The sequence below is a fragment of the Nannospalax galili genome, unplaced genomic scaffold, assembly GCF_000622305.1.
Source record: "Nannospalax galili isolate Female #2095 unplaced genomic scaffold, S.galili_v1.0 scaffold342, whole genome shotgun sequence".
NCBI lineage: Eukaryota > Metazoa > Chordata > Mammalia > Rodentia > Spalacidae > Nannospalax > Nannospalax galili.
This window is the reverse complement of record NW_008349359.1, coordinates 861,676-880,078: the sequence shown is the minus strand read 5'-3', so window position 1 is coordinate 880,078 and position 18,403 is coordinate 861,676. Positions and strand designations below refer to the sequence as shown.

The 18,403-nt window shown below is 42.7% G+C and overlaps 1 protein-coding gene across 2 annotated transcripts in view; it reads left to right on the top strand.

Annotated features, from left to right (window-relative positions):
- Positions 1–459: 459 nt before the first annotated feature.
- The window catches only part of Ino80 (INO80 complex ATPase subunit), a 142,931-nt gene continuing 124,987 nt past the window's right edge, over positions 460–18,403 (top strand). Inside the window, exon 1 of one of the 2 annotated variants that reach the window (XM_008846783.3) lies at positions 460–815. The gene's annotated coding sequence lies outside the window, so the exon portion shown is untranslated. The remainder of the gene's footprint in view (positions 816–18,403) is intronic. The other variant, XM_008846782.2, reaches the window with a different exon arrangement.

Here is an 18,403-nt window from a genome sequence, read left to right as displayed (position 1 = left end):
GAGTGAACAAGCCGGTTTCAGGATCGGCTCGCTACCAGGACAAAACTTGGAGTAGGAACACCAGGAAACATCACAACTCGATAGCCCCTCCCACCTGCTTCTGGCCAGTGCAAATTAGTCCGAAGATCCTGGGCGGTTTCTATTGACGTTACTTCCGGAAAAAGTAACCTTTCTTCGGCGGTTGCAGGGCCTCTGAGCTCTCGCGACATTTGCTCCCGCGAGATCTGCTTGCTCACTCTAGCGATGACATCCTCCTCCTCCTCCCTGCCGCCTTTCGGCAATCTTTGCCAGTCCCAGCCCCGACCAATCTGCACTCAGATAGTATAGATGAGGGTCTCCCCCAGAACCCCAGTCCGCGCGGGGCGTCAGGTGGCAGCGGCGGGGTACGAGCTGCAAGAGGCCGACCGCAGCGGTACTTTGGGTGGCCACTGGCTGGAGACTAGCAGTGAGCGTGGGCGGGGCGGGGGCAAGCCAGCTGAGTAGCTGCTCGATTGTTCTGGCCTGGCTATGGCGCCTCTCCTCCCCCCCGCCATGGCTCCCCGTGTCCCTGCTCCGCTCCTCTCAGTGAGTGAAAGTGGCCGCCGCCGCCGCCGGCCCCGCGCCCGCAGCCGCCTCAGCGCCGCCGCCATCTTGGGGTCCCAGGAGCCGCCGAGGGAGCGAGTGAGGAGCGTTCCCGTCCAACGCAGTCACCGTCCCTCGGCCTCTGAGAGCGAACCGCGGCTCCACAGTCGGCGGGGCGACCCCCCCCTCCGGACCCCGCCCGCACCCCGCCCCCCCTCCGCCGCCGCCGCGGCGGCGGGGCCCCTCGGCCTGAGGTGAGATAGAGCAGATGTAGGCGGATGAACGGAGGGGGTGTAGTGTAGGCCCCTTTGCGCCCCTCTCCGTGGGCGAGGACTGGGCCGCGTCTTAAAGGGGCCGCCGCCCCCGGCCCTGGGTTTGTTGGGGTTACTAGGGTGGATGGGTGTGGACACTCCCAATAGCGTTGGGACCTCAGAGACCTGGGCTTCGTTTTCCTTTCGTCCCTCTGGAGACCTGGGGTTATGGGTGACCTCGGCTACCCGAGGAAGCCCGTGGAGCACCCACACGTGGGGAGTGTTAGACCAGGTGCACGTGGGACCCGGTGGGGCGGTGTCGGACTAACACGTGTGTGGGTTTGGAGTGGGGAGGGGCAGGGCGGAGGATGGTTGGGTTGGACTGGGAATCGCGTGAGGGTTCTACCTGTCAATTTAAACGCATGAGATCTGCGGGCTTCATAGTATCAGTTTGTAGGGAGCAAGCTGCGGTATGGGTGAATGATGCAAGTTGCTGGCTGGTGTTCGGTGGGGATAGGCTAACACGTGCACAGACTTAGGAATGTGTAGGTGACACTCCTTCAGGTTATTTGGGGCTTTTCCCGGGCCTCTAAGCAAGTGTCATCTTATTTGTCATCTTATTCTTTCTTGAGCTTGCTGATGAAAAGTACTACTTCCGTAGTCACCGTGGATGGAAGCCCCCTACAGTTTAGGAGTTGATAGCGCCGAACAAGGCATTTAACTATTTTAGTTAACAGCCAACTGTGCTCGGAATTCTTTGATTCACATACTGTCTCGTTTCATGTTCTTGTACTTGTTAGGAATAGGGGAAGGAATTTAAAGGTTAAACTCTTTAACGTTACAAAAGATAACCAGCTTAGTTTTACAGTTAGTGACTATGATTTCCATTCCCAATTTTCATTGTGGTTTATCAGTGCTGAAGTTCTCCCCCCTTTCCTTCCTTCCGGTTTTGTTTTGTTTTGTCTTTCTGTTTGTTTTTTTTTGTTTTTGGCCAGCTGCTAGCCTGGAACTTGAGGTCCTCCTGCCTCAACCTCCAGAGTGCTGAGATTACAGGTTTGCACTACCACGTCCAGCTCTTTCCCCCCCTAGGGGTAACACTTTTTATTCCAACATGAGTACAGTTCAGCTGAATTAGGCATAATTCAGAAAATTTCAGCCTACGTATGGAGTTGAACAGCCACTACCATTATTTAATCAGTCACCTCAAGAGAAGGCCTAGAAACCTCTGTCCAGGAGCCCCTTAAGTAGTCACTCCCTTTCCTCTGCAGTTAGTAACCATCAATCTATTTTCTGTCTCCTTAGTTTGCCTATTTTTTGACATTTCCATTGCATATAAATGGGACCCTAAAATATGTGCCCACTTCTAACTAGGTTCTTCATGTAACATGTTTTCAAGGTTTATATATGTTATATGTTACACCTTGTGGCTTTTTTAATTGCTTCTTTTTTTTTTTTTGCGTCTCATCACTCCAGGATGGCCTTGAACTTAGGATCCTCTCACCTTTCTGCCTCCTGATAAAGGCATGGGCTACTACTTCCTATAAAAACAACAATTTGAGATTGTTACCAGTTGGCTTTTCATATCAATGACTTCTGACCAACTTTGGGCTAAAAATGTGAGAAAACTACAGAAAGCAGAACTTCAACTTGCACTCTGATGAATCCATGAAAATGAAGTAGTGTGTGGTCATATTTTGCTGTGGGCTTCCTCATCCCGCTTTCATAGATTCTGGGTCTCCCTAGCACTCATTTGAGCATTATTGGCTTTGGAGCTCTCTTTTCTGTACTTTGTAGTTAGGTCTGGTGGTATATCTATACTGAACAGGAACAATTTTTTCCTTGTCATTATTCCATAAACGAGTGTAGTATAGCAACTATTTCTATCCCACTTACATTGTGTTGGATGTTAGACATAACCTAGGAGTAACTTTAAGAAGCTCTATGTAGGATATGTGCAAATGGCACATCATTTCTGTAATGGACTTGCGCATCCTTGGACTTTGGTAAAGGAAAGTACTGGAGTCAGTCCCCAGGATACTGAAGAATTTCTGTACAGTGATATTTCAAAACTACTTGTAGAACCTTGCCTATACCAGATAGTGTCTCAAAAGTAATTTATACCATCTGTGTTAGCATGTATGCTATTTGCATAACAGAAATAGTTCAGTATCACATTTCTCAGAATATATGCATCATTAAATGATGTATGTATGTATCTAAAATCAGTATATCTTCTAAATTCTGGTGTTTTTTTTTTTTTAATGGATGGGGTGGGGGAAGGTGTGTGAGCAGGGTGGGACAATATCTCATATTGTAGCTCAGGGTGTGACCTGGAACTCACTGTGTAGGTCGGGCTGGCCTCACATTTTTAACAATCCTCTTGTCTCAAGCTCCCCAGTGCTCAGATTGCAAGTATGAACCACCATGCCTGACCTCCATATTCTAAAATGAATTTAAAAAAAATTTATTTATGTGTATGAGTGTATTGCCCATATGTGCATAGGTTCACCTGTGTCATGCAGTGCCTGTGGAGGTCAGAAGAGGGTGTCAGATCCCCTGGAACTGTAGTTAACAGACAGTTGTTAGCTGCCATGTGGGAGCTGGGAATCGAACCCGTGTCCTCCGCAAGAACAGCCTGTGCTCTTTACCACTGAGCCATCTCTCCAGCCCTTGTTTTTAAGACATTAAATTCCATTGTTTTAGATTGTTGTGTTCTTTTCCTCTACGTTTTTGAAACATTTATTTTTAATTATGTGTATATGTGTGTGTGTGTGGGTATGTGCACATGAGTGTGGGTGCCCACAGAGGCCAGAAGAGGGTGTTGGATCCCCTGGAACTGGAATTACAGGAGGTTTTGATCTGCTCAGCATGGGTGCTGGGGTTCTAACTCTGGTCCTCTGTAAGGGCAACAAGTACTCTTAACTGATGAGCCATCTCTCCTGCCCTCTTTTCCTCTGCATTTTGAGAATTCGAACCAGTTAAATTTTTTCTTATACATTTATTTATTGTGTGTGTGTGTGTGTGTATGGATGTGAATGCCACACATGTGGAAGTCAAACCCACCAAACCCAGTGACCTGAGTTCCATCTCTGGAACCCACATGTTAAGAGAGAACCAACTTCAGCAAGTTGTGCAAGCACCCTTACCCAATTCTTCTTCTTCTTCTTCTTCTTCTTCTTTTTTTTTTTTTTAAAACAGTGTCTCCCTGTAGACCCAGCTGTCCTGGAACTCACTATGTAGACCTGGCTGGCCTCAGACTCACAAAGATCCACCTGCCTCTGCCTCCCAAGTGCTGGAATTAAAGGCATGCGCCACCACGCCCAGCAAGTCCTCAAATTTTTGAACATCTTTCATTTCCTATCGAATAATCCTTGACTTTTGATAGGGAATGTGATTAGAAAATTTTATGGCTGGGCTGGGGTGTACCTCAGTCATAGAGTGCCTGCCTAGCATGCTCAGGACCCTGGGTTTGATCCTCACTCAGCATTACCCTGTGCCAAACAAAGAGACAACCCCCCCAACACTGAACAAAACAAACTGGGTATGGTAGTGCATGTCTATAATGCCAAAACTTGGGAGCCTGAAGCCAAGAGAATCAAAAGTTTTAAGTTTTGAGGCTACCCTGTGCTACGTAGTGAGTTCAGGGACAACTTGAACTACATAGGGAGACCCTGTCTCAAAAAACTATGGGATAGGGATGTAGTTAAGTTCAGTGGTAGAATCTGGCATATACAAAGCCCTGGGTTCCATTCCCAACATTTCAGAAAAGGAAAGGGAGTTTCTGAATAATAAAAGCATTTTAGTTTATCATGTTGGAAATGTGATTAAGTTCGGAACAAACCACAAACTGGTGTAATTTCACTTAATGAAAAATTTTTTAGTTTTATGGAGGGAAGATATACTGACTTTAGCTGCTGGTTAATTGTGTAGGCACAAGGCAAGGTAAGGAGTAATTAGTTATCTTTTCTGTCCACAAGATAAAAATTGATTAGGAGTATATTAGGTCAACATACAAGTACATTCAAAATATAAACAGAATTTTTTTTTTTGGTCATTTTGGGATGGCCTCCTGGGTAGCCCCAGCCAGCCTAGAACTCACTATATAGACCAGGCTCGCCTCAGACTCAACAAAGATCTGCTTGCCTCTGCCTCCTGAATGCTGGACTAAATGTGTGGGCTACCATGCCTGCCAATGGAGCCTATTTTTTTTTTTTTTTTTTTGTCTTTTTTTGTCTTTTTGAGATGGTCTTCCTGTAGCCCTAGCCAGCCTGGAACTCACTGTGTAGACCAGGCTGGCCCCAAACTCACAGAGCTCTACCTACTTGTGTGTCTCAGGTATGATTTAAAGCCTGTGCTACCATGCCTGGCAGTTTTTAAAGATTTATGTTTATGAGTGTTTTGCCTTCAGGTGTGTAAGTGTACCACATCCATGCAGTGTCTGCAAATGCCTGGTCTATATAGTGAGTTCCGGGACACCTGGGGCTACAGGGAGACCCTGTCTCAAAAAGACCAAAAAAAATTTTTTTTTTAAATTAAATTATTATTATTATTTTTGTCCTTTTGAGACAGTCTCCCTGTATTCCCAGCTGGCCTGGAACTTCCTATGTAGACCAGGCAGAAAGATCGCTTATTCTGCCTCCCAAGTGTTGGGATTAAAGGTGTGCACCACCTTGCCTGGCTTTAATTACATTATTTACTCATTTTCTGGGTATGCATGTAAGTGCCCCCATGCCACCAAAGATATGTGGAGATCAGAGAACAACTTTCAGGAGCTGGTTTTCTCTTTCCACCATGTGGGTCCTGGGAATCCAACTCACCTGGTACGGAAGAAAATGTCTATCCACTGAGCCATCTCACTAGCCCAGTATGATTATTTAAAAAAAATTTTTTTTATAGGCCGAACGTGGTAGCGCATGACTTTAATCCCAGCACTTGGGAGGCAGAGGCAGGCGGATCTTTGTGAGTTCAAGGCCATCCTGGTCTACCTAGTGAGTTCCAGGCCAGCTGGGGATACAAGGAGACCCTATCTCAAAAAGACAAAAAAAATTTTTTTTTTAAATTTCAGACAGGGTCTTACTATGTAGCTCTGACTGGCCTGGAACTTGCTAGGTCAACCAGGCTGGCCTGGAATTCACAGAGATCACCTGCCTCTGCCTCCTGAGTACTGGGATTAAAGGTGTGTGCCACCATGCCTGTCTGTTTATTAAAAATTTTCATTACATTTATCATCTATGTATGTGTATATGCGTGTCAGAAAAGAGTCTGAAGGAGTGCTCTTCCCATCAAGAGTGTCCTGAGGGTTGAACTTTGTGTCATCAGGTTTGATGGCAAGCACTTCTACCCTCTGAACAATCTGGCACCTGTAGGACAAATTTTGAAGTTAGATAGTAAACCTAAGAATTTGGCCAAACCAAATGACATGAATTCCATTTTGGGAGCCCTCGTGGGAGAAGGAGAAACCTCGATTCCTGCAAGTTGTGCAAGTTGTCCTTTGACTTCCACACGTGTATGCATACACACACAATAAATAAATAATATTTTAATTGGTTTGAATTCTCAGTATGTAGTGGAAAAGAGTGTGGCAAACTGAAACAATGGATAGGTTGTAGCATTCAGAGGATGAGAAGAGCTTAGACATTGTTAAAAACCTCTTAAGAGCTAGTTAGGGCTCAGTATGTAGCTCAGTAGCATGCATGAAGCCCTGGGCTCTACTACCTCTGCCACCCTATAAACTCAGCATGGTGGTGCTTGCCTGTAAGGGTCCAAAGCTCAGGGTCAGTCTACCCAGTAAATTGGAGGACAGCTTGAGTTACTTTTATTTTTTATTTTTGAAACAGGTTCTCCCTGTAGCCCCAGATGACCTGTAAATCTCTTTGTAGACCAGGCGAGCCTCAACATCAATCTACTTACCTCTGCCTCTGCTGGGGTTTAAGATCTGTGCTACTATACTTGTTGAATGACTTAAGAGCTTGTCTCCAAAAGAAAATACAATGATAGCTGGGTGTGGTGGCTCATGCCTTTAATCCTAGCACTTGGGAGATAGAGGCAGGCGGATCTCTGTGAGTTCCAGTCCAGCTGGGGCTACAGGGAGACCCTGTCTCAAAAAAAAAAAAAAAAAAAAAAAAAGAAAATACAGTGGTAAATACATTTCAGTCCTCACTAAACTCATTGGTATTTATCCTTAAAAAATTTTATTTTATGTATGTGAGTGTTTTATCTGCATGTATACAAGTACACCATGTGCATACAAAGCTTGCAGAGACCCAAGAGAGTGTTGGATATCTTGGATTTGGAGTTATGAAAGGCTGTTAGCCACTGTATGGGTACTGAGTATTGAACATGGTCCTCTGCAAGGACAGCCAGTGCTCTTAATCACTGAGCCATCTGTCCAGTCCCGATTCTTAAACTAGGGTCTATGAATTCAATGACAGAAAATTACTTCATTTTCACTTATCTGGAAGTGAAATTAACATTTTCTTCAATACTTTAGGGATTACTAGCTGGACTACCTTTGCTTGTTGTTTAACTAAAAAATAAGAAAATTTCTTAGATATCAACTTTTTTATATATGCTATATTTTATGCATTTAAAAGTCTTATCCTATGCTCAGTGATGCAGTGCTTGCCTAGCATGCACAAGGAACTGAGTTTGATCCCTAGCATTTAAAAAACATATTCTGGGGCTGGAGAGATGGCTCAGTGGTTAAGAGCATGGGCTACTCTTGCTGAGGACCCGGGTTCGATTCCCAGCACCCACATGGCGGCTACGAACTGTCCTTAATTCCAGTTCCAGGGGAATCTGAAGTTCTTCTGACCTCTGCAGCATTGCACGACACAGGTGGACTCACATACATGCAGGCAATACACTCATACACATAAAATAAAAATAATAAAAAGTGTATTCTGAGAAGTGGTTCACAGGCTATATTAGATTGCCAAGGCTATCAGGGCACATAAATGTAAGAACCATGCTCTAGAATCCATTCCCCAGACTGTCAATCCTTGCTAGTTAAGATAGAGATAAAGGCATGCCACACAGTTTGCTCTTGGTATTCTAGTCCATTAAAAATAAGAATCACATTCTGACTTATTTCATTTTCTATTACCTATCTACTTCTGACCTAACTCATAAGGCATTCTCTTTATGTAGCTACTAAAGACATAAGCATCAAGGTTTTTTGTGACTGACTTTCCAACATAAGGAAATTTGTGTTGTTATCAGCAGCTGAATCCAGTGTTTAATATAATTTAATTTTAATGTGCATAAAGAATCACACTTGAACAGCTCTTCCTTAACATGGTGATTAGCATACTGGCCTGTAATGGGCTGTAATTCAGGAGACTGGTGTTCATTTCCGCAATGGGGAGGTTGTATGGTTTTCAGGGTATTGTGCATACCGATAACCTCAATTTAGAGGTACAGGCAGGAGGATTGTTGCAATTTTGAAGCCAGCTTGGTCTATTTAGTGAGTTCCAGGTTAGCCGAGGCCATATAACCAGACCTTGTCTCAAAAAACAAAAACGGGCTGGAGAGATGGCTCAGCGGTTAAGAGCACCAACTGTTCTTGCAGAGGATCCAGGTTCAATTTCCAGCACCCACATGGCAGCTGCAAAACTGTCCTTAACTCCAGTTCCAGGGGAATCCGAAGCCTCTTTTGACGTCTGTGGCATTGCACAACACGGGTGCACTGCAGGCAATACACTCATACACATAAAATAAAAATAATAAAATATTAAAAAAATACCTTTCTATATTAAAAAAACAAAACAGTCCCCCAAACAACATCAAAGAATCTCACTGAAAACTTTAGCTTTCTTTCTAAAATGTACTTCAGGCACACACCTGTAATTCCAGCATTCGGGAGGTAGAGACAGGAGGGTTAGGAATTCAAGGTCATCTACTGATAACCAATGATAGTTTAGGGAGAAACTTGGTAGGGGAGCATATGTAGGGTCTGATGCAGTAGCTCTTAATTGCTGAGCCCTCTCCAGCTCTCAATTTAATTACATTGTGTGTGAGACTAAAGGTAGCCTATGCTGATTTGGAGTTCGTGAGCCTCCTGCCTTTTGAGTACTGGGATTACAGGCTAGGATTATGGTTGTATGCCACTATGTCCAGCCATTGAATTTTGAGCTTCAACTCTAAAATGGAAATAATAATTTCTACTTCTGAAATTATGTTAAACACTGAGCACATCAATGAGTGCTTATCTGACCTGCTTGAGGCACTGGATTTGATTCACAACACCATATAAACTGGGTGTGGTGGCATGCATTTGTAATCCTAGCACTCAGAAGGTGGAGGACCAAGGATCAGAAGGAAAAAAGAAAAATACTGGTTGGGGATTTAAAAGATTTAGTTTTGAGCCAGGTCTGGTGGCACAGGCCTGTAGTCCCAGTACTTGGGAGGCAGAGGCAGGTGGATCTCTGTGAGTTCAAGGCCAGCCTGGTTTACATAGTGAGTTCCAGGACAGCCGGGGCTACAGGGAGACGGTGGTTCCAAAAGACCAAAAAAAAAAAAAAAAAAAAAATTAGTTTTGACAGCTGGTTGTGGTAGTACTTCCCTGTAATTCTAGCACTTGAGAGGCTCTGATTGGAGGGTTGCCTCAAGATTGAGGTCATCTTGTGCTATAGAATGAGTTCAAGGCCAGCTAGGGGAACATAGTGAAATCCTGTTGTAAAAAAAGAATCCCAAGCCAGGTGTGGTGGCGCACGCCTTTAATCCCAGCACTCAGGAGGCAGAGGCAGGCGGATCTCTGTGAGTTTGAGGCCAGCCTGGTCTATATAGTGAGTTCCAGGACAGCTGGGGCTACAGGGAGACCCTGTCTCAAAAAGAAAAAAAAAGAATCCCAGTACTTGAGGTGTAGGCAGGCGTATCATGAGTTCATGATTATCTTTTTGCAGCTTGAGACCAGCCTGGCCTATGTGAGACACTGTCCAAAAAAAACCAAAGCCCGAAGCAAAAACTCAACAATGAAAAGCAACAACATAAAACTGGTGGACATGATGATGCACCCCTATAATTTCAGGACTAGGGAGGAAAAGGTGGTAGGATTGCTAAAAGTTCCAGGCCAGCTTAGTCTGCCTAGCAAGTTTCAGGTCAGCCAGGATTACATAGAGAAACTGTCTCCAAAACCACATTACACACAAAACCAATGAAAACAAAATAAATAGAAAAGGATATTAGTTTACTAGGTCACATTTACTGGGTAAGTTACTTAACTACATTCTTTAGGTTAAAAAAGTGTGTGTGTGGGGGGGAGGTGGCATGTACATGTGAATGTGAATGCCAGAGCTGTCAGATCAACCTGGAGCTGGAGTTAACAGGCAGATGAGAGTGATCTGATGAAGGTTCTGGGAACTGTACTTGAGTTGTCTGCAAGAGCAATGCATGCTCTTAATCACTGAGCCATCTCTAGCCCTCAATTTAACTATATTTTGTGCATGTGTGTGACTTAAGTCTCACAGTGTAGCCTATGGTGATTTGGATTTTGTGAACCTCCTGCCTTCTGAGTACTAGGATTAGAGGCTAGGATTAGAGGCTAGGATTATGGTTGTGTGCCACAATTCCCAGCCATTATTAAATTTTGAACTTCAAATCTGTAAAATGGAAATTATAATTTCTACTTCTCAAATTAACATGTTAATCACTGAGTACATCAGTGAACATTATTTTCATTTAAGAAATGTACACCAGTGGCTGTGACATACATTTAGTTTTGACTTAGAAGAGGGGAAGTTAATGCTAATGAACTAAGAATGAACAAATACTAGCATGGAATTTTCCAAGATACTTAGATTTAAAATATGTTTTTAGGGGCTGGAGAAATGGCTCATTGGTTAAAAGTGCTGGCTGCCCTTGCAGAGGACTCAGGTTCAGTTCCCAGTACCCTCATGATAGCTAACAATGATCCAAAACTCCAGTTCTAGGGAATCTTGACACCCTCTTCTGACTTCTACAGGCATTGCACACATGTGGTACTCTTAACATACATGAAGACAAAAAAACTCATATACATACAATAAAAATAAATGTTTTTAGAACCACTATTCATTTTATATATATATATATAATTATTATTATTATTATTTTTTTAAAACAGGGTCTCTCTGTAGCCCTAGCTGGCCTGGAACTCACTATATAGATCAGGCTGGCCTTGAACTCAGAGATCTGCCTGTCTCTGCCTCCCAAGTGCTGGGACTAGGGGCGTGTGCCACCATACCCAGCTAGAACCACTACTAATAATATTCTTATTTCTTGTAAAAGAACAGGTGAATTACCTCGTTTTGCATGTAGTGGCTTTTCTGGCAAGAAGTTTTTTTCTAAATGGAATAAAATGGATAAATCCTTTTTTTTATTGGTCTTTTTGAGACAGGGTCTCCCTGTAGCCCCAGCTGTCCTGGAACTCACTATGTAGACCAGGCTGGCCTTGAACTCACAGTGATCCGCCTGCCTTTGCCTCCCAAGTGCTAGGATTAAAGGTGTGTGCCACCGTGCCCGGCTTTTTTTTTAAAGAGCATATTAGACCAAGATCTAGAGCAGGGCTTGGAAGATTTTTCAGTTAAGGGTTAGCTAGAAAATGCCCTTTGCAGGCTGTGCTTGCTGTTACAGTAACTTACCTCTTGTTGCAGCATCAGAGAAGTCAGTAAGTAAATGAATTAAGAGTCTGTGTTCGTATAAAACTTTATGGGCATTAAAATTTTAAATTCAAAGCAGGGCGAGGTGGGACATACCTTTAATCCTAGCCCTTGGGAGGCAGAGGCAGGTGGATCTCTGAGGGCACAGCACCACCATGCCTGGATGTCTCTTTTTTTATTTAAAAAATTTTATTCTCTGTGTGTGTTTGCGTGCATGTACCTGTGTTTTATCTTTTTTTTTTTTATTAAAAACTTTTATAATATTTTTACTTAATATGTATGAGTGTGTTGCCTGCATGTATGTAAGTGTACCTGTGCATGTGGAGGTCAGAAGAGGGTATTGGACCCTTTGGAACTGGAGTTAAAGATGGTTGTTAGCTGCCATGTGAGTGCTGGTAATTGACTCTTGGTCCTCTGCAAGAGCAGCCAGTCCTCTTTAACTGCTGAGCCATCTCTCTAGCCCCAAGCCTGGCACTCTTGGTGGATAAGTTGTATTCCATAGGGCTGTAGATTAACACTTCTGATACTGATGTGCATGCATACTGCAGTTGGACAATTAAGTAAATGGGTGGTTAGAGACAGGTTTCTCACTGTTGAAGTAGGAATTTATAGGCAAACAAGGGAGGAATCCATGCTGTGTTGGTTGAGAAAGTTACAAGAATGACATCATGCAGTACACCTGGCAGCTAGATTTTGGTTTCTTCAATAAAAGAAACAAAGTGAAATGACCAGGAACTACATATAGAAGATATAGACATGGAACTCATAGATAAAGAGGAGTGACTATATTATTAAAAACAAGTTGTTTCAGCTTTGGCAGTGGAAACTCTTTCAGTTGGCTACTGTACACCGTGGCATACTTCCCAGGATGGGGTTGCTGCTTTTTGCCACTTTTTTTGTTTAAATAGCTATGTTTCTTTAAATTTTTGAAAAATTTATTTATTGTATGTGTGTTTGTGTGTGTGTGCATATGCACATGTGCTTGTGGGAGTTGGTTCTCTGTACCATGTGGATTCTGGGAATTGAACTCTTGAACTCAGATCATCAGGCTTGATGGCAAGCACCTTTACCTGCTTAGCCATCTCACAGGCCTTATGTTTGTTTTTTTTTGAGACAAGTTTTTATGTAGCCCAAGCTGGCCTAGAACCCACTATGTAACCGTGGATAACCTTGTACTTCTGATTCTCCTGCACAGGCTCCATCTCAGTGCTGGGATTGCAGACATGTGCCACCATGCTTATTTTATGCATTGTTGGGGAGTGAACCCAGGGATTCGTGCATGCTAGACAAGCATTGTACCAGCTGAGCCACATCCCCAGTGTAGCTTCTACTGTTTTCAGAGCTTTTCCTTTCTGGCATGCTGGATGCTCAAGGCTCATCTTGAAGATTCAACCAATTCAAAAGTATTCAGAAAAGTCAGAACATGTGCGGTCTTTTTTCTTGTTACGTTTTCCTTCAGTAATACAGTAAAAATATTTGCATAGTGTGTACAATGTATTAGGATAAGTAACCTAAAGATTTAAAGTAAATAGGATATATGAGGGTTATATGCATATTATATGCCATTTTAATATGACAGCATCCATGGATTTGGGTTTGCATGGGTCCTAGAAACAATACCTCATGTACACTGAGGGCTGGCTAATTTTGAGAAGTAATATTCCAATTTCATTAAGGAAAAAAAGGCAGGAATAAGAAATTGTGGGGGCTGGAGAGATGGCTCAGTGGTTAAGAGCGCTGACTGCTCTTGCAGAGGACCTGAGTTCAATTCCCAGCACCCACATGGTGGCTATGAACCATCCTTAACTCCAGTTCCAGGGGAATCTGAAGCCCTCTTCTGACCTCCGCAGCATTGCACGACATGGGTGCACTCACATACATGCAGGCAATACACTCATACACATAAAATAAAAATAATAAATATATATATTTTTTAAATTGTGTAATCATGGGGTTGGAGAGATGGCTTAGCAGTTAAGAACACTGTTCTTGAAGAAGACCTGGGTTTGAATCCCAGCACCCACATGGCAGCTAACAACTCTCCGTAACTCAAGCTCCAGGGGCTTGGACAGCCTCTTCTGTCCTCCTCGGGCATTGCACAACATGGGTGCACGTACCTACATGCAAGCATAACATTCATACACATTAAATAAAAATAATACAATTAAAAAAAAAATATGAGCTGGTGTGGTGGTGCACACTTTTAATCCCAGCACTTGGGAGGCACAGGCAGGCGGATCTTTGTGAGTTCAAGGCCAGCCTGGTCTACAGAGTGAGTTCCAGGACAGCTGAGACTACGGGGAGACCTTGTCTCAAAAACACCAAAAAAAAAAAAAAAAAAAAAAAAAATGTAATCACAATATACTTACCGGGAGGGCAGTGTATTTTTTCTTTGCCACTTTAGGAATTTGTTGAACGGACGACCCATTTCAGCCAGGAGTTCTCCATTTTATTTGTAAAATGCAGGAATTATTTTATTTTAGGACCTTTTAGTCTTGAGTAAACTCTACCTTTGTTAAATTGCGAGACTAGTTCCATGCTATTTTATGGATCTCTTGGGCTGAGTAGATTGTTTCTGTTTCTGGCCCAGAGTAAAGGGATCTGTCTGGTTTTGATCTTTGAAGGCAAACCAGTTTCTTTTTCCTTCAAAGATAGTTGCTTCTTCCTAATTAAGAGTTTTGTGATTTTTATTTACTGTGGATTAGGAGATCAAATAATTCACTGTTCATATCTGGATGGTTTGGAAAGCAGAGAGAAGGGATCAACCTGCTGTCTTTGGTCAACCTACTGATGAGACTTCTTTATTTTTGTTATTTTGTAGCAGAGGGTAATGATGAAGAACTGGAGCTTTGGAGTCACTGACAGATTGAAATTCTAATTTTTAACTTAGTATTTAAATTAACCAAAATGAGAATAACATTGTTTTGTTGAAACAGGATACTGACTATGTAGCCTACTTTGGCTTTGAACTAGCTATATACCTGAATCTTACCTTGAATTCCTGATCCACCTGTCTCTCTCTCCAAGTGCTTAGATTACAGGTGGGTGACACATGCCAGGACAAAATTTGTATTACAAGAATTAAACGAGTTAGTACTTTTACTTCTGGTTCTGGGTATTAAACTTAGGCTCTCTCACATGCTAAAAAAGACCTGTCCTCTGACTATATATATATATATCTTTAGCCCTGAGCTAATATTAATGGACTTACAACAGCAAAGCCCCTCATACTAATGAATTCTAAGTGTGTGTGTCTGTTATATGTATGTGTTTATGTGAAGGCTAGAGGTCAAATTCAGGTGTCTTCATTTATCACTGGCCACCTATTTTTTTTTTTTTTTCCTTTTCCCGACAGGGTCTCATATAACTCATGCTAGCCTCAGAATCCTTAGGTAGCTGGAGATGGCCTTGAACTCCTAATCTACCTGCCCCCACCTCCCAAGTGCTGGGATTATAGGTGTGCACCACCATATCTAGCTCCTCTACCATTTTTTTAAAATTTATTTTTAAAAAATTTATATATGATATGTGCATGTATTACAGCACATGTAAGGAGGTCAGAGGACAACTTTATGAAGTTGTCTCTTTTCACCTTTACATGATTTCTGGGGACTGAAGTCTGTTATCAGGCTTGTGTTTGTACAGCAAGTGCCTTTACCCTCTGAGCCATTCTGCCTGTCCCACCTACTTTTTACAAGTGTCTTCATTGAACCAGGAGCTCATTGATTTGGCTCTGTTGGCTGGTGAATGAGCTTCAGGTATCTGCCTGCCTTTGTCCCTCTAGTGCTGTGGTTACAGATGCACCTGGCTGTTATGTGTGTGCTGGGGATCCAAATTCAGGTCCTCATGCTTTTGTAGCAGGCACTTTACTGACTAAGATATTTTCTATCCTGTGTTTGCCATATAGCCAGGCTGTCCTTGAACTTCTGATCCTCCTGCCTCAACCTCCTGAATGCTGAGATTACAAGGTGTGTGCCACCACCCCTGGCTTCAGGTAGACAGTTAGGCCATTGCTTTCTCTAATTCTATGACTAGAGCTTTCACTTAGAACTGAGGCTGGGTTTGACAGTCTTCTTGGAGCAAAGGTGAAGGAATTAAGGCTAGCTGAAACTTCATTGAAAGCAGAAATTGTTTCAGATGAGCCATTGATATTCTAGTTTGTGAAATGTATACTTTTGGTGGATAGGAAATGGCTATAGAAAACACGGGTTTTTTTCCCCCTAATTTCTCATGAAAAAAATTCTCAGAGGGGTTTTTTTTTTTTTTTTTTCAGAATCCCTAACAGATATCTTAATAATTATTTAGCAAAAGAAAGAAGTCACTGGTGGGGCTCTGGAGATGGCTCAATGTGTGAGAACACTGTAAGGTTTTGACTTAAAATCCTCAAGTACCTATGTAAAGCCAGGCATGGGGCTATGCCTGTAACTTGGGAGGATTGCTGGGGGGGCTTGCTGGCTACCAGCCTAGTTCCAGGTTCAGTGAGAGACCATGTCTCCTAAGAGAGTGATAGAGCAGGACACCCATTGTTGTCTGTTCTGCTCTGGCCTCCATGCTTGTGTACAGGCTCATGTACTTTTTTTTTTTTTTTTTGGTCTTTTTGAGACAGGGTCTCCCTGTAGTCCTAGCTGGTCTGGAATTTACTGTGTAGGCCAGATTAGCCTCGAACTCACAGGGATTGCCTGCCTCTGCTTCCTGAGTGCTGGGACTAACAATGTGCGCCACCTAGCCCGACAGGTTCATGTACTTTTTCAAGCAAAATTGAGGAGCAAAAATTGTCACTGGTCAGGTTTATGCCTACTAAATAGAGAGATGCAAATTACTTTGTATAGGAAGAGAAAATATTCAAATGAAAATTTCATTAACATTATTGCTATTTTTTGGTTTGTTTGAGAGGAAATCAGCTATACTAAGCTGACCTCACATTACCTATGTAGCAAGAATGACCTTGAGCTTCTGATCCTCCTGCTTTTCAGTTGCTAGGATTATAAGTATGTACAACTGTGCCTGGTTTTATGTAGTGCTGAGGATTGACCCAGGGCTTCATGCATACTAGGCAAGCTCACCACCTACTGAACTACATCCTCAACCCCTTATCACTATTTAAATATTTTTTTATTATTTTTTTTATGTGTGTGTGTGTGTATTGCCTGTGTGTAGGTAAGTGCACCTGTGTTGTGCAATGCCCTTGGAGGACAGAGAGGCTGTCGGATCCCCTGGAACTGGAGTTACGGACAGTTGTTAGCTGCCATATGGGTGCTGGGATTTGAAACTGGGTCTTCTACAAGAACAACCAGTATTCTTAACCTTTGAGCCATCTCTCCAGCCCTCCCTTGTCACTATTTAAACCGTATGGAATTACATTCTTTTTTGTTACTTGAATTTCTCTCTCTCCCTACATATATTTTTGCTGCTTTGCTAATTTCACCTACTTTAATTATTTGTGATTTGTTGTGTATTAGGAATTGAACCTGGGACCTTGTGAACTACATAGGTGTTAATACTCCTGGCCTTTGTAGTCTTTTCTAATTAATAGAAACATAAGAAAATCAGACTTCATATGCTTTGTTCATTAGTACAGACATCCACATTATGTATTGAAGAGAAGTCTGTTATTATGATTTTCAAATACTTGTGTTGCATATGATATCTTGCTTTTAAAATAGATAATACAGATAATGCAGAGATCTAGTGTAAAAAATAATTACAACACAGATTCATTTAAGAGAAGGAATATGTCCTTTATATATACTTGCTATATACTTAAAATATATAGTAAGTTGTTACTTCTTATACAGTTGGGGAGGTAGGGAAGGCTCTCTTTGTCAGTAAGGGGATGTTTTAGTTTCCTTTCTGTTGCTGTAATAAAACACTCTGACCAAAAGTGACTTAGGAAAGGAAAGGATTTATTTCAGCTTAGAGATTATAGTCTGTCATGGGGGAAAGTCAGGGCAGGGCTCATGCAGGAGCTTGGAGCAGAGACTATTGAGGAACGCTACTTGCTGGCTTGATCACAGGCACATCCTTAGCTAGATTTATTTATTTATTTATTTTTTGGTCTTTTTGAGACAGGGTCTTCCTGTAGCCCCAGCTGTCCTGGAACTCACTATGTAGACCAGGCTGGCCTTGAACATACAGTGATCCGCCTGCCTCTGCCTCCTGAGTGCTGGGATTACCATGCCCGGTTAGATTTCTTTTTAAAGATTTATTTTTATGTGTATGAGTGTTTGCCTGTATGTATGTATATGTACCATGTGCATGTGTGGTATCTGAGGAAGCTAGAAGGCACCAGATCCCCTGGAACTGTAGTTATAGACAGTTGTGAGTGGCCATGTGGGTGCTAGGAACTGAACCCAGGTCTCTGCAAAGGTAGCAAGAACTCTTAACCACTCAACCATCTCTCTAGCCCGATAGCCAGCGTTCATATATAGCTGCGTACTACCTGCTTAGGGGCAGTGCTGTTTGTAGTGGGCTGGGCCCTCCTACATGAATTAACAATGAAGACAGGCCTCCACAGACATACCCAGGGTTAATATGATCTAGGCAGTTTGTCAATTGAGACTTCTATCAGATAACTTTATGCTGTGTCAAGTTAACAGTTAAGGTTAACTGGGGCAAGGGTATTGGTTAAGTACAACATGGACTATGGATTCCTTTAGTATCTCTACTTGTTGGCTGCTGTGCAAGTGTGAGACCTGGGTTAGGATCTGTAGCATCCATGTGAAAATAAAAGAATGATGGCATGTGTCTAAAACCCCAAAGTTGAGAGGGAGAGTGGAGACAGGTGGATTCTGGAGGATCACTGACCCACCAGTCTAACTGAAATTTGTCAGTTCCAGGTTTAATGAGCAACCCTGTTTCAAAAAATAAGGTAGGAAACGAGAGAGGAAGACATCTCATGTGTCCACTCTTGTTCTCTATGCATGCATAAGTGAATGTACCTGCACACACAAAGCA